The sequence below is a fragment of the Triticum aestivum genome, chromosome 7A, assembly GCF_018294505.1.
Source record: "Triticum aestivum cultivar Chinese Spring chromosome 7A, IWGSC CS RefSeq v2.1, whole genome shotgun sequence".
Lineage (NCBI taxonomy): Eukaryota > Viridiplantae > Streptophyta > Magnoliopsida > Poales > Poaceae > Triticum > Triticum aestivum.
Window position 1 is genome coordinate 654,648,723 of NC_057812.1, and position 13,957 is coordinate 654,662,679.

A 13,957-nucleotide genomic window follows, 5' to 3' on the forward strand; every position below is an offset into this window, starting at 1 on the left:
ACAGACATAGTCCAAGAACATTCCAAGTTTTCAAGTCTTGATTTCTTATATCATCATCATTGAATTCCAAGTTAAGTAAAATGATGACTATTTTTTTCTAAAACGTGTCATGTGAATATAAAGTCAAGTAGTGATAAGACTTTTTTGAAATACTGACACACCACAAAATAATAAGTATCATAATATGAAGCAAAATATACCTGTTCCGGATTGTCGGAAACAATATCTCTCATTAAGTACTCCATGAAATTTAACATCTAGAGACCACAAGATGACCTGCATGATTACAACTTTTTAATATGTTCAATAACAAATATCAATAAAGATCTCAATAGCTATCAAAATGATTATGACTGGACATTTTTCTAAATCCTTGTGACATATAAAAACATAGCACCCACACAGTCAAATCGGACACGCCCAATATATTTTTGGACAACATCCGATGCTAATATAAAGCAAATGACCAAAAGGGCTATTGATAAAGAAAATGACTTGTCGTCTAAGAAAAACTGACTTGGACAACGTCTATATTTTCTTAGAGGAACACCTATGCTTATTAGTACTTGACCAAAAAAGTTTAGATCAAAAAAGAAAAAAGAAAGAAAAAGAAGAGACATGCAGATGCTTATCCCTTCACTCTCTCCCCACCACTCCCCATTCCATGGTGGCCTCCGCCTGTTCTCCCCGCTGCCTGCTCTCCTCCGCATGCCGCGCCGTCGCACGACGCCTCCTCCCTGTTGCCACGATGTCGCCCAGCGCCTCCTCCTCCACCCCTCTGCCTCGCCCCGCCGCCTCCTCGCCGCACGACGGCCTCGCCTCGCCAGCAACCCCGCCGGTCTTACCTAGATAAACTCTGCCGCTGCCATCCCCATGTCCCAGCGCAGATCTAGACGGGAGCTAGAGGGGCATGCTGGACACGATGCGGGAGCGGGCATATCATAGCGGACCGAGATCCAGTGCGTCTACGTGCCCGCCGTCATCGTTGCCCCCCGTGCTTGGCTCCCACACTCGCTCCAGGTAGGTGCTCGCAGCTCGCCTACTGCTCGGCTGCTCCAGGTACTTGACGGACTCAGGTAGTTGTAATGGGATGTCAGCTTCTTAATCAGTACTCATAGTTTTTGTGTACCTATCATTTGTCAATTGAAGTGGAAATGAAATTCTAGTCTTATTTTACTAAATTGTGAGATTCAGGATCTGGTTGATATTTTGAGAGTTTTTACCATTTAGGTTTTTGGTAACGCACATCAGGAATGCACACTTTAATTTATTTTAAGTGTGTACCTATCATTTGTTGTGTTTTAACATATCTTGCCACTACTCTGTAGTTAAAGCACAACGTGAGGCTGCAGCAGAAGCTTGAGGAATGCAGGGGCTAATAATAGTACTCATCAACCAAAAATACCGGCGTCGTCAACCATGCTTTGAACTTTTGGAGATCAAGCTGTACGGTTGTACCATGAAGATTTTTGGTAAATACCTCAACTCTCATGAGATGATTAGCTTAGAAAATCGAGATATTTTCTCATTAATTTCAGCTCTTCTGATGAGGCACATAGTTTTGTGCTTGGGGTGCTCAGAAAGAATAGGATGTTTTCTTTTTTATACATCTCGTGGCTTATACTTGTGTCAGAACAGAAAGGAAAAAAGAATACTTGGTCTTTACATGGAAACGACGCTCCTATGGTTTTGTGATCTCAAATTTTGCAGAATTTCTTCTAATGTTTTATTTACTCTTTTACTGGCTTCCCCGTCTTTATTTGTGACGCTTAGTTGCTCACCCTGGCATGCTCTGTTACCCAAGATGCAGTTTAAGGATTCAAGTGGCGATTGCAACCCAAAACATTGCAAAGAATCTGCTACCAGAGGCTTCATTATGCACACCTTTTCTTTTTACAAAATGGAGTCTGATCTGCTGTCATCACATCACCAGGTATGCCTACAGCACCAATGTTTGTACAGTGACATTTATTCACACACAAATGAAGATATTCTAAGGTTAGAACGAACATCACCTTCAACACCTGGTGTGTATCGTAGTTGGGTGACAGCAGATTGCGCAGTGGGCCTCTCGGCGGTGTGAAAATCCGGCAGAAGAAATCACTTGATCATATATTTGATTATACTTCTGATTGCTCAATCATATATAAAGAACAAAATATAATGGACAAACCAGGTGATAATGATATTGCCGCGTGTGTCCTAGATGGGGTGTGTTCTGCATTAAGAATAGTAGATGTAGCTTTCTTATGAGCCATGTTTAGTGCATACCTCTCCCTTTCCCTTTGTCTCTTCAACTCTTTAGGACCTGCCATTTGGCCTGCGTGACAAAATCTTTACATAGGCTCGAGTTGGTGATATATTTAAGTTACTTACCTGAGTTGGTGATGTTGAATAGGTCCTCAAATTGGGTCCCTAAGTCGTCACGCTGAGTCGTAATTATTGAAATTTTCCTTGTTACAAAATGTCCGGTTTGATTTGAAGGAATTTGGATCATGAAATGGAGCCTGATCGGACATCATCACATCAGCATTTATGCCTGTACCACCAATGTCAGTACAGTAACATTTTTTTACACACAAATGGAGTTCCAAATTTGTTAGGCTGAGAGGATGCCATATGCAACTGTCTCAATCAGGATCTTAGTGTTCTCAATCATGGTTGTTGTACATGAAAGATTTACTTGAGCCATAAACAGGATGGTTGCAGGAGAAAAATAAGTACAATGATTTGGTGTTTTCAATGCTTTGAGCTGAAAAACAGTTCAGATACCTGAATTGCTGATGGTCCTGAAGTCGTTACGCCGAGAGGATGCCATATGCAACTGTCACAATCAGGATCTTAGTGTTCCCAATCATGGTTGTTGTGCTTGAAAGATTTAGTCATGAGCCATAAATAGGATGGTTGTAGGAGAAAAAGAAGTACAATGATTTGGTGCTTTCAATGTTTTGAGCTGAAAAACAGTTCAGATTATATGCTTCCAGCCGTGAAACTGCTTATCGCATTAGTCTTTTTCATTGTATTTTAGCGCTTCCGGTGATTCCTTCTCTGTCATCATTGTGCTTTTCAGGTTTGATTCCTTTTGTGACACATTAAGTGGCCTCACAGGTTGGTTGCACGTTTCCCTCTATTATGTAAGTAGTAACCCATAGTGCCGCTTTTTTCCTTGGTGCTAATAGAAACAAATTCTCAAACATAGTACACAAGAAATATTCGATGGCAGGAACACCAGTACGATATTATGCATATATAATCATGAACATACTACAATATTTGTTTCCTCAGGTTCTGTGCCCAGTTCAATCACCGCTCCACACAGTAGGGTTAACCGAAGATTCTCTTAGGTTCTGGGCCTCTGGACTGTACAAAAACACCATGAGAAAACAAAACACCATGAGAAAACTCTGTTAGAGCCAGCACACCTATAGACTGTGAACCCAAGTAGCAGAACATGACAATTTTTTGTGAAATCGGTCACTCCATCTAACCACACTGATTAATGTGTTTATCCAAGAATAGTATTCAGTAGAATAGCAGACAAGAATGGTAAATCTCGACAGATAGGAGAGAAATTGTGCAGTAAGGCAGCAAAGCGAAGCTGGGACTGAACCTGGAGACCATATCGGATGACGCCGATCTGCTCAACACCCTTGAACGGCTCCGGGAGCAGCGGGAACAGGTTTCGCCCTCGTGCCACCAGGTTTTGCCGTCCTGTTGCTGGTTGGCGAGCCGATACTTCCCGTCGGCCTTGTTGGTATCGGAAACGCTGGAGAAGAGCTACGCCGCAGGCATGAAGTCCTTCCCGGTGACCAGGTATCCGTCGGGGACTCGAACGTCCACCATACGACCGTGTCGTCAACGTGGAACAACACAAAGTTGTCGTCATCTCGCAGGGCGCCCGCAACTCAGGCAGATCTGATTGGGCGACCAGGTGGGTTTCCATTGGCCGTGGAAATCATACCTGGCCGATCTGATGGGGCTGTCTGCTGCTTCAAAACTCAGGCAAATTGATGCATAATAATCTTGTTGTAGCCTGACAAATATGTGAATATCTGATTGTAGGTGAAAGGAGGGGCGGCCACCCACTCGACGGTGCGGTGCAGGGTGGCAAGGGAGCCGGCAGGGAGGCGTCAACGCGGTGCATGGCCGTGAGGGAACCGTCTAGGGAGGCGACGATGCGATGCAGGGATCGAGGCCGCCGTGCAGGGAGGCGACGGGGCTGCTGAGCTTCGTCTGGGGCGGTGGCGAGGAAAGGCAGGGAGAGGGGCGAGGGAGACGATTAGGTTTAGTTTCCTTTTATTCAAATTGATTAGATGGTTAGATTAGCGTGATTTGAGGGCCTGCGGAGGTGGGATGGAGAGTTTCATGTTTTCATCTAGTGGAGTATGGTCAGTCCATGTAAACTGCTAAGCGCACACCAGATCTCGAATAAATTAATAATGGCTGTTAGATTGGGTCGTGTAGGCTTCATCCTGTGGTGGTGATGTGTCTGTATACGTTTTGCGGGATGTACGTAAGAAAGTTCTTGTTTGATTGTTTAATAGTAGTAGAGATACGAGAAAAGATGAAAAGGTGCAAGTTGTCCGCACCGCAAAAAAGTGTTTTCCTCTATCAAGTATTCGATCGCAAGTAACGAGAGAGTCGCTCGGTCAAAGATCTTTTCGATCCATAGCAAAGCTAGCTAGCCAACGTAGCTTTGCACATTGTACGTGTATTAGCTCCTGAGAATTTTGGTCTAGCGATCAAAAGCCAACACACAACGCATATTGGGACCAGGCAACAAAAATGCAGGAAGCAAGTAGCCCATATGTTTCAACCATGGCCACCGCGAGCTGGAACCAGCAATGGCGTGAGCTGCAATGGGAGGCGCTGGTGCTGCAACCGGCTATGCGCCGAGCTGTGACCAGTACGCTGCCAAGCTGCAACCTGCCAAGCAACATGCTACGACAGGGTGACACGGCAACCAGCGACCATGGAGGCGACAGCCGAAGCGATCAGAGGGATGCGCGGTGACCGGCCGGCCGGCCGACTGGTTGCCCAGCGCTGGAGTTTTCTTCTTGTTAAAATAGGTCTAGTGTATCATGTACACATACCCTGTACGTATGTAATTGTATGCTGATTGTTATATATATAGAAAGACGTGGAGAGGCTTTGCCTTACGGAAAACTCTAAACCTTATTCTCTATTTTGGTATTAGAGCCTACCCTAGCCGCCGCCGCCTCTCCTCCCGCCGCCGCCACCGTCGCAGTTTCCTCGCGGCCGCCGCGATGTCCACTGCGCCGGCACCCACGTTGACCCCCTCCTCTGCGCTCACGCTCACCACCCCCTCCGCGCTCGTCCCGGTCGCCCCCGTCATCGCCCCACCCGCCGCGACGGCTCCCACCCCGGTCCTTCCGCCCATCACGGTCTCGCTTGACCGCATCAACTTCATGCTCTGGAGGGCTCTTGCCCTCCCCAACTTCGCCGGAGTTCGCCTCCACGGCTTCCTCGACGGCTAAGCCACTACGCCGCCGCCGACCGTGACGACAGGCACCGGCGAGGCCGCCCGCACCGTGTCCAACCCCGACTACGAGCAATGGTGGACGCTGGATCAGAAGGTTCTCGGGCATCTCCTCGGCTCGATGAGCGTGAAGATCTCCGCGCAGCTCATTGGCTGCAGGTTGGCCGCCGCCGCCTGGGCGGCCGTGCACACCATGTTTGCCGCCGAGAACAGTGTCGGCGTGCGCAACCTTCGGCGCCAGATTCAGGCGCTGCGCAAAGGAGATCGTCCCACTGGCGAGTATATGCAGAAGGTCAAGGCCCTCGCTGACTCGATGGCCGCCGCCGGCTCTCCTCTTCGCGATGATGAGATCATCGACTACATGCTGACAGGGCTCGGTTCGGCGTTCAACCCCATCGCCGCCTCCATGAACTTCGCGGGCGTGCCAATCACGTTCCCCGCGTTCTACTCGAGTGTTCTCCACTACGAGGCCCTTCAGCAGCAGCAGTCCGAGCATGAGGATTGGCAGTCCTCCACCAACGCCGCGTCTTGTGCGGTCTACAACAACACTTCCGGCCGAGCCTCCGATTCTGGCCGCCCGAGCGGCGGCCGCCCCTCCGCCGGTTCCCTCCCGCCCGGCTCGGGCAGCTATGGTAACGGCCAGGGCAACGCCTCTGGTCGTAACAACAACAACGGCGGCAATAGCCGCAACGGAGGAGGAAACGGAGGTGGCAACGGGGGTGGTCGCAACCGCCGCTGGCGTCCCTGGTGCCAGATATGCAAGAATTGGGGTCATGAGGCCGGCGACTGTCGCAGCCGCTATGATCATGACCACCGCGCCACCAACTCCGCATCCACATCCTCCTCCCATGAGCCGCCGCACTGGATTCTGGACACCGGTGCGACGGGCCACCTGACGAATGATCTTGATCGTCTTCACTTCCACGAGCGCTACGCGGGAAGGATCAAGTGCAAGTGGCAAACGGTGCAGGTTTGCCTATTTCGCATATTGGTCATTCCACTATACCCGGTTCATCCCTTCGTTTACGCAATATTCTTGGTCTACCACACATTCATCAACATCTTCTCTACGTTTATCGTCTCGTCCTTGATAATGATGTTTTTGTGGAATTTCACCGTTTCTTTTTCCTTGTCAAGGACACGGTCACGAAGAAAATTCTTCTTCACGGTAGATGTCATGGTGGACTCTATCCCATCCCGTTTGGTCGCGCGTCGTCATCCTCCACCCGCCAAGCGTCCCTCAATGTCAAGACCACCCCGTCCCAGTGCCACCAGCGTCTCGGTCATCCCTCAAATAATATTGTTCAAAACATTGTTAGGAATAATGATTTAGTGTGTTCTTCTGAACGTCAGCCTTCCGTGTGTGATGCTTGTCAGCGTGCTAAAAGTCGACAATTGCCTTATCATTTATCACATCATGTTTCCACTATGCCTCTTGAGTTAATTCATTCTGATGTTTGGGGAACAGCTCTTGCTTCTTCCGGGGGTTATAAATATTATGTGAGCTTTGTTGACGATTACTCTCGCTTCTCTTGGATTTATCTCCTTAAGCATAAGTCTAACATTGAGCAAGTATTTTATGCCTTTCAGGCTCATGTTGAGCGTCTTCTCGACACTAAAATCATAGATGTGCAGTCCGACTGGGATGGTGGGTATCACCGGTTGCATCGTTATTTCCAGCGCACCGGCGTCTCTCATCGTGTGTCTTGCCCGCACACGTCTCAGCAGAACGGCATTGCTGAACGCAAACACCGTCATCTTGTTGAAACAGGCCTTGCTTTGTTGGCTCATTCTTCTCTCCCATTGCGTTTTTCGGATGAGGCATTTCTTACGGCATGATATCTCATTAATCGCATGCCTACACCTGTTCTTCAACAAGATACACCCATATATCGTCTCCTTAAGGTGCACCCTGATTATAAGTTTCTTCGCACTTTTGGGTGCGCCTGCTGGCCTAGTTTGCGTAAATATAATGCACACAAACTTGCTTTCCGATCCACCATGTGTGTTTTCTTGGGCTATAGTCCGATGCATAAGGGATACAAGTTTCTTGATCGGTCCACGTGACGTATCTACATCTCCCGTGATGTTGTTTTTGATGAGTCTGTTTTTCCCTATGCCACTCCTGGGGTCACTGTTGATGTCTCTTCTTTGGCTGATGTTCTCTCTTTTCCTCCCACTGAACCGGCCACGGGTGACCATATGCGCAAATACGACTTGTCCTATTTGTCTACTGACACGCCTATTCCAGACCATGTTGCTTTTGTGCAGGATTCTTCGGCTCCGCCCTCTCCGGCGCTCAACGTGCCTGGCGCATGCACGCCCTCTGCCCGCCCCCCTCACGTGGCCGTCGCGCAGCCCTCCTTGGCGATCGACGTGCATGGGACATGCACGTCTCCCCGATCGGCTCCCGCATCGCCTGGCTCGGTCGTCGCCTCGCCCGGCCTGGCTGGCCCCTCGGGTACCGCCTCGCCCGGCTCGTCCACGGACCCGGCCGCTTCGCCTGGCCCCTCTGCGGCCTCCTTGCCGCGTGGTGACGTGGTGTCCCCCGCCTCGGTGCTCGAGGATGCTGCTCCGCCATCGCCACCGCAGCTCCCGTCGCCCTCTGTAGAGGGAAGTCCCGCTCCCTCGACCGCGACGCCCCCAGCTGCTCCTGCACACACCATGGTTACCCGCACCTGCGATCATACTCGCCGTGCTCTTGTTCCTATTGACGGGACTATCCGCTATGATCCCCGTCGCCGTGCGTTTCTTGTGGTGCTTGTCTCTCATCATGATGCTCTCCGTGAGACTGCCTGGCGTACCGCGATGATTGATGAGCTCACTGCTCTGCATCACAACAAGACTTGGGTTCTTGTGCCTCGGCCGCGCGGTGTCAATGTTGTTGGGAGAAAATGGATCTTCAAGACCAAGCACCGTCCGGATGGCTCTGTTGATAAGTACAAAGCTCGTCTGGTCGCCCGTGGTTTCACACAGCAGCTTGGCATTGACTATGGTGATACTTTCAGTCCGGTTGTCATGCCGGCCACCGTTCGTTTGGTTCTTGCCTTGGCTGTTTCTCGCGGTTGGAGTCTTCGGCAGATTGATGTCAGCAATGCTTTCCTTCATGGGTATCTCTCTGAGGACGTCTATATGCAGCAGCCACCTGGTTTCGAGGATGCTCGCTTTCCCTCGCATGTGTGCAAGCTTCAGCGAGCGCTCTATGGGCTCAAGCAGTCCCCTCGTGCATGGTACGCTCGGCTCAGTGCTCGTCTTCTTGCTTTGGGTTTTTCCTCCTCCAAAGCAGATGCATCTCTGTTTTTCTTCCGCTATCATGATGTTCAGATCTATATGCTTGTCTATGTGGATGACATTGTCATTGCCGGATCTTCTCCATGTGCGGTTTATGGTCTTGTTCATGCCCTCGCTGCCAGTTTTCCTATCAAGGACCTGGGCCATTGGAGTATTTTCTTGGTTTGGAAGCGTCCTACAATTCCGGGGGGATGACATTGACTCAACGGAAGTATGCCTTGGATCTCTTACACCGTGTGAGCATGAAGAATTGTAAGCCTACTTCCACACCGTTGTCTACTTCCGAGCAGCTTGCACGAGTGTCTGGACGGCCTCTTAGTACCGATGATTCTTTCCGGTATCGCAGTGTTGTTGGTGGACTGCAGTATTTGACACTCACCCGTCCGAATATTTCATTTGCAGTGAACAAGGTGTGTCAGTTTCTCTCACAGCCCACTGATGCTCACTGGGAAGCTGTTAAGCGGATTTTACGCTATGTGAAAGGAACGTTGCACACAGGGCTGAAATTTCTCAAGGCTGTCTCTACTAGCATTAGTATCTTCACTGAAGCGGATTGGGCAGGTTGTCCGGATGATCATCGTTCAACTGGAGGTTTCGCCATATTCGTTGGACCGAACCTCATTTCCTGGAGTTCGAAGAAACAACCAACAGTGTCGAGGTCGAGCACAGAGGCCGAGTACAAAGCCTTGGCGAATGGAGCTGTTGAAGCCATCTGGGTAGAGTCACTACTCAAAGAGCTTGGAGTGTCTCAGCAGCGTGTTCCGGTCCTCTGGTGTGACAACTTAGGGGCCACATATCTGACTGCCAACCCAGTTTTCCATGCACGTACCAAGCACATCGAGATTGATTTTCACTTTGTGCGTGAGCGTGTTGCTTCTGGAGCTCTTGAGGTCAGATTCATTACTTCTAACGATCAGCTGGCTGATGTGTTTACTAAACCAGCCACCAGACAGATGCTAGACCGTTTTAGTACCAATCTAAACCTTGTACAGAGTAGAAGTTCAGATTGAGGGGGAGTGTTAAAATAGGTCTAGCGTGTCATGTACACGTACCCTGTACGTATGTAATTGTATGCTGATTGTTCTATATATAGAAAGACATGAAGAGGCTTTGCAACACGGAAAACCCTAAACCCTATTCTCTATTTCTTCTTGGGGTCAAGTTTAGTTTTGAGAGCAAGGGGTACCGTTGGCCGCTATTCGTGCAGCACGAGCACGAGGGAAAAGTCTAACTATCATAATTGGATCGAAACGATGTGAATTTGTCTACAAAATGATGATAAAATGTTGGTAGAAATGAACTGCACATGTCTTCTCCTCCCGTTTTCGTTCTCGCTGCTAACTAATGCAACTCGTCTCCCCACGCACCTGGCATGCTTAGAGCTTGCCTGGTTCTTTGAGCGGGCGTACAACGCGACCACGACGGCTGCCCCGGCATGTGCATCTTGAACCGGAACGGTGGCCGCGCTGGACCGCTACCCTGCCTCGACAGGGCCGGCCGGTACTAGTCGGCCGCCTCGAAATTCCATTAGACAGTTGATCATCAGTTGCATTCCATACTTTAAGTTTGGCGAGCAGCTACTAGCGAGCACTGGAGTTTGTGTGTACACATGTGTTAGTTAGATCTTGTAGCTAAGGACCATGTCACCGTCACGCAAATGCATATAAACCCATTAGAGCATCTCCACTAGGGCCCAGGACGCCCCTCAAGCATCTTTTTTTAGCATCCGTGGGTAAAAAACGTCCCAGCCAGGCCCCTGAGACGTCGTTTTGCGCTGGTTTTGGCGATATTTAGCGCTGGCACGCCCACCCCACATCCAGCCCCCTGAGCGCAGCTGGCAACGTCGGCATCTACTTTTTGCAGCCGCTGCCCCACTTGCCAGCCCCTCTCTCTCCCCTCTCCTCTCCTTTCTCTATTTTCTCTCTCCTCTCTCTTTTCCTCAGCCGCTGCCCCACCTACCGGACACAAAGCTCGCGCGGCCGGCCACCGTCACGGCCTCCTCCTCGCCGCCGCACGCTAGGGGCGCGCCTCCGCGTCCTCCTCTCGCCCTCCCCTCGCCGGCCACCGCGGCCACCGCACAGCCCTCAGCTCGAGCCACTCGCCTGCGGCCTTCATCGCCTGCGTGCAGGTCGAGCACGCGCGCGCGTGGAGGCCGGAGGTCGAGCAAGTGTTGAGCCACGGCTGGAGGCCGGCCGAGCTGAGGGCGGCGAGAATGTGCTCCCGGACAGCTGCACTCGTTGGCGACCACACCCAGCTCCGTCACGGACCGGCGGTCCTCCCTGTTGCCGTTGTACTCGAGCTGAGTGGAGATACACTCGTTGCGCCCGCGTCTAGGAGCTGCCGCCGCTCCATCGGTGACCTTGGAGCGCGTCCGGCGCTAGCAGCCTACACCGCCTCCCTCGCCTGGGAGCTGCCCTACTCCGGGTCGCGGACGACGCCTCTGTCAAGGCCGAAGCTGACCGCAACAAGGCAAGCGCCTCGCGTGCCCGGCGTGGAGCTCGCGCTCGCGTGGTAGGAGCGCGCACGCATGGCCCGGCACGGAGAACGCGTGTGCCCGGCGCGGAGCTCGAGCTCGCGCGGCCGTGGCGAAGGGCATGATTGCGCGGCCGGAGCGGAGCACGCATGGCCGGCGCGGAACGGAGAGCGCGCATGGCCGGGGCGGGGCTCGCGTGGAGGAGGGAACTGGACGAAGGGCACAAGGACGGAGGGCTGGTGGTGCGCGGCGGACGGTGGCGGGCGTCCTCGATGATGCTGGAGACGGTGTCAAGCTGCGGGGTGCCGCCACGCGTCCTCGGAATGCGTCTTGGGTGGGGCGACGGCTGGGAAATTTTGCCTCCCGAAGCCTAAAATTCTGCCGGCGCGATCCCAAGTGGCTAAAATATGACCTCCTGGGGGCGCCAACGAGTGGAGATGCTCTTAGCCCAGCGGACAAGATAACACATGAAGCAAGTAGAGAGATATGGGAACCAATTTGTGGTTCGACGATTAGGAGAACAGTGCTACCCTCTGTTCATCAGAGTTTAAGTCCCAGACTTAACATTGATGCTTGCATTTTTTTTTCTGTATTTCATACCTTTCGGTGAAGTGCGTTCAGTAGGAGGAAATGTTTCCGTCAACTAGGAAAGCGTCTCGGGTGACTTCACCAATCTCAAGATGACGTTGACTCGGTCTCTCGAATGTGTTCATAGAAATAGGATGTGCATGTGCATGTTTATAGAAATGCGTGTACATATGCATATGTATAAGAGTTTGTGTTTGTACTGTATTAAAAACATAAGGAGATACAATGGTCCATGTGACATGTGCCGGTCCTGTGCGTAGATTATACTACTTGCATGTGGGTGGGTTTGTCAGTAATTAGGAACCAAATCATGGCGTCTTTAGGCCTTGTTTGGTTCATAAGAGGATGCTTGGATACGTTTTAGTCTCATGACTAAAAGTAGTGGGACTAAAACTTGCTAGCCTTATCCATGCTTGGATCCAAATAATAAAGAGACTAAAATCAAGTTTATGAGCATTTATTATCCTCCAAACCCTCCAATGCAGAACTCATCTATATTAAAGGAGAGGAGTTAAATGAGGAGAGAAATGACTAATCCACATCTTAGTAGGGGTACCCCTGACTAAAACATTTTAGTCTCAAGACTAGTTTTAGCCCCTCTTTAGTCAGGGGTGCTTGGAACTTTAGCCTCTTAAAGAGACTATTTTTAGTCAGACTAAAATAAGTCCTTGGATCCAAGCACCCTCTAAGTCCTAAGACTTTTTTTAGTCCCAACTTATAAGTCTCAAGTCTCTAAAAAGTTCGTACATGTTTGGTTACTGGGATTTAACATGGACTAAAGGATCATATTATAACTATAAGTTCCTCCTTAAAAATCTTATTTCATAAGTCATAAATGCCTACTTTAAGTCCTTATAAGTCCTTCCTGTTTGGTTTAGATGGGAAAAAAAGTCCCTAAACCAATAAGTTCATGAAAACAAACACCCTCTTATTTGGAGAATAACAATGCGCACATAACTAACGTGATATGCAAATGCGCACATAGCTTGCCGTGTCTACTCTCCTGTAGGCCCCAATGTTTCCTTCCCGTCGCCAACGCGGAGCTGCCCGCGAACGCGAGCGAAGCCATGTATAGCGCGAAGACTCTCGGCCGCGCTGGAGGTCAAGATCGTTGTCTATTGCAGCCGCCAAGCATTGTCGATGCTCATTAGCGCCAATCACTATTGCTGAGAAGCCGTCATTCGGCACCGTACTGCTGCTGGACTTTTGCTTATTCTTGGTCACCGACCGAATATGAGCTATCAAGGATATTAGAATCTTGAGCCACCATTGCGCACTGTCATGCGCGGGTGCTACCCAGCGATGAAATAGTAAGACGGAGGAGCGTGCCTTTTCGCTGTGCAAGATCCATGCGAGCTAGAACTCTCGTACCCTTTTGTTCTCTGATCTAAGTGTATGTCCACGCTTCCACACATCTGCTTGTCCCCATGCCTTCCAAGCCAAACTCATGGACATGGCATCGGGTTCCCAAAAGATAACAATGGTGATCGGTCTTATCATCTTGGTAGACAATCAAGCGAGACTTGATAGACCGATGTATATGTGTTAGAACTATCATGTGATTAGGGGTTAGAGGGATGAAGATGATGGAGGGCTTGCATAAATAAGGAGGGCAAGAAGCTGGTAGAAAATTAAAGAAGGGTACTTTGAAGCAGCAAATTGTAATGAAGCGAGGAGTGAGTGAGGACAACATATAGCAGTGAAAATATGGAGAAAGACGACGTGGACAGCAACAAATGGCATATGTATCAAATCAAAGTGCATCCTTGCCACAAGTCCGTGGGCATCCATTTTTTCAACTTTGTGACTTAAACGACCCTGATGCGCAAGTTGGTGTACTACCAGTACTATAACATCGAGTTAGAAACAAATCTCTGCAACACCAAAGGTTTACTGGGTTGGAAATGAACGATGCAATTTTTACATGCCACCCTTATGAAAATTGCAGAGTCAATTGCATCACTGGTGCTAGAACTTAGCATGAATGATCACTTTAGTGCTACAAGTTATGGTGTATATTGAAGTGGTGCAAAAATTTAACTTCGCGGTAAAAATACGGTGCAAAACTCGTTTGTTTACGTCCATGACGCTGATGAGGCATGCCA

General features: G+C 49.9%; 1 long non-coding RNA gene across 3 annotated transcripts; it reads left to right on the forward strand.

Annotated features, from left to right (window-relative positions):
• Positions 1-593: 593 nt before the first annotated feature.
• On the forward strand, positions 594-4,468 carry LOC123149023 (uncharacterized). 3 transcript variants are annotated; one of them, XR_006474312.1, is made up of 3 exons: positions 596-1,020; positions 1,329-1,472; positions 1,805-4,468. It is a non-coding gene; the product is annotated as an uncharacterized lncRNA (long non-coding RNA). The 3 variants fall into 3 exon arrangements; XR_006474311.1 differs by having other exon boundaries at positions 594-1,472; XR_006474313.1 differs by having other exon boundaries at positions 594-1,472; positions 1,811-4,468.
• The last annotated feature ends 9,489 nt before the right edge of the window (positions 4,469-13,957 follow it).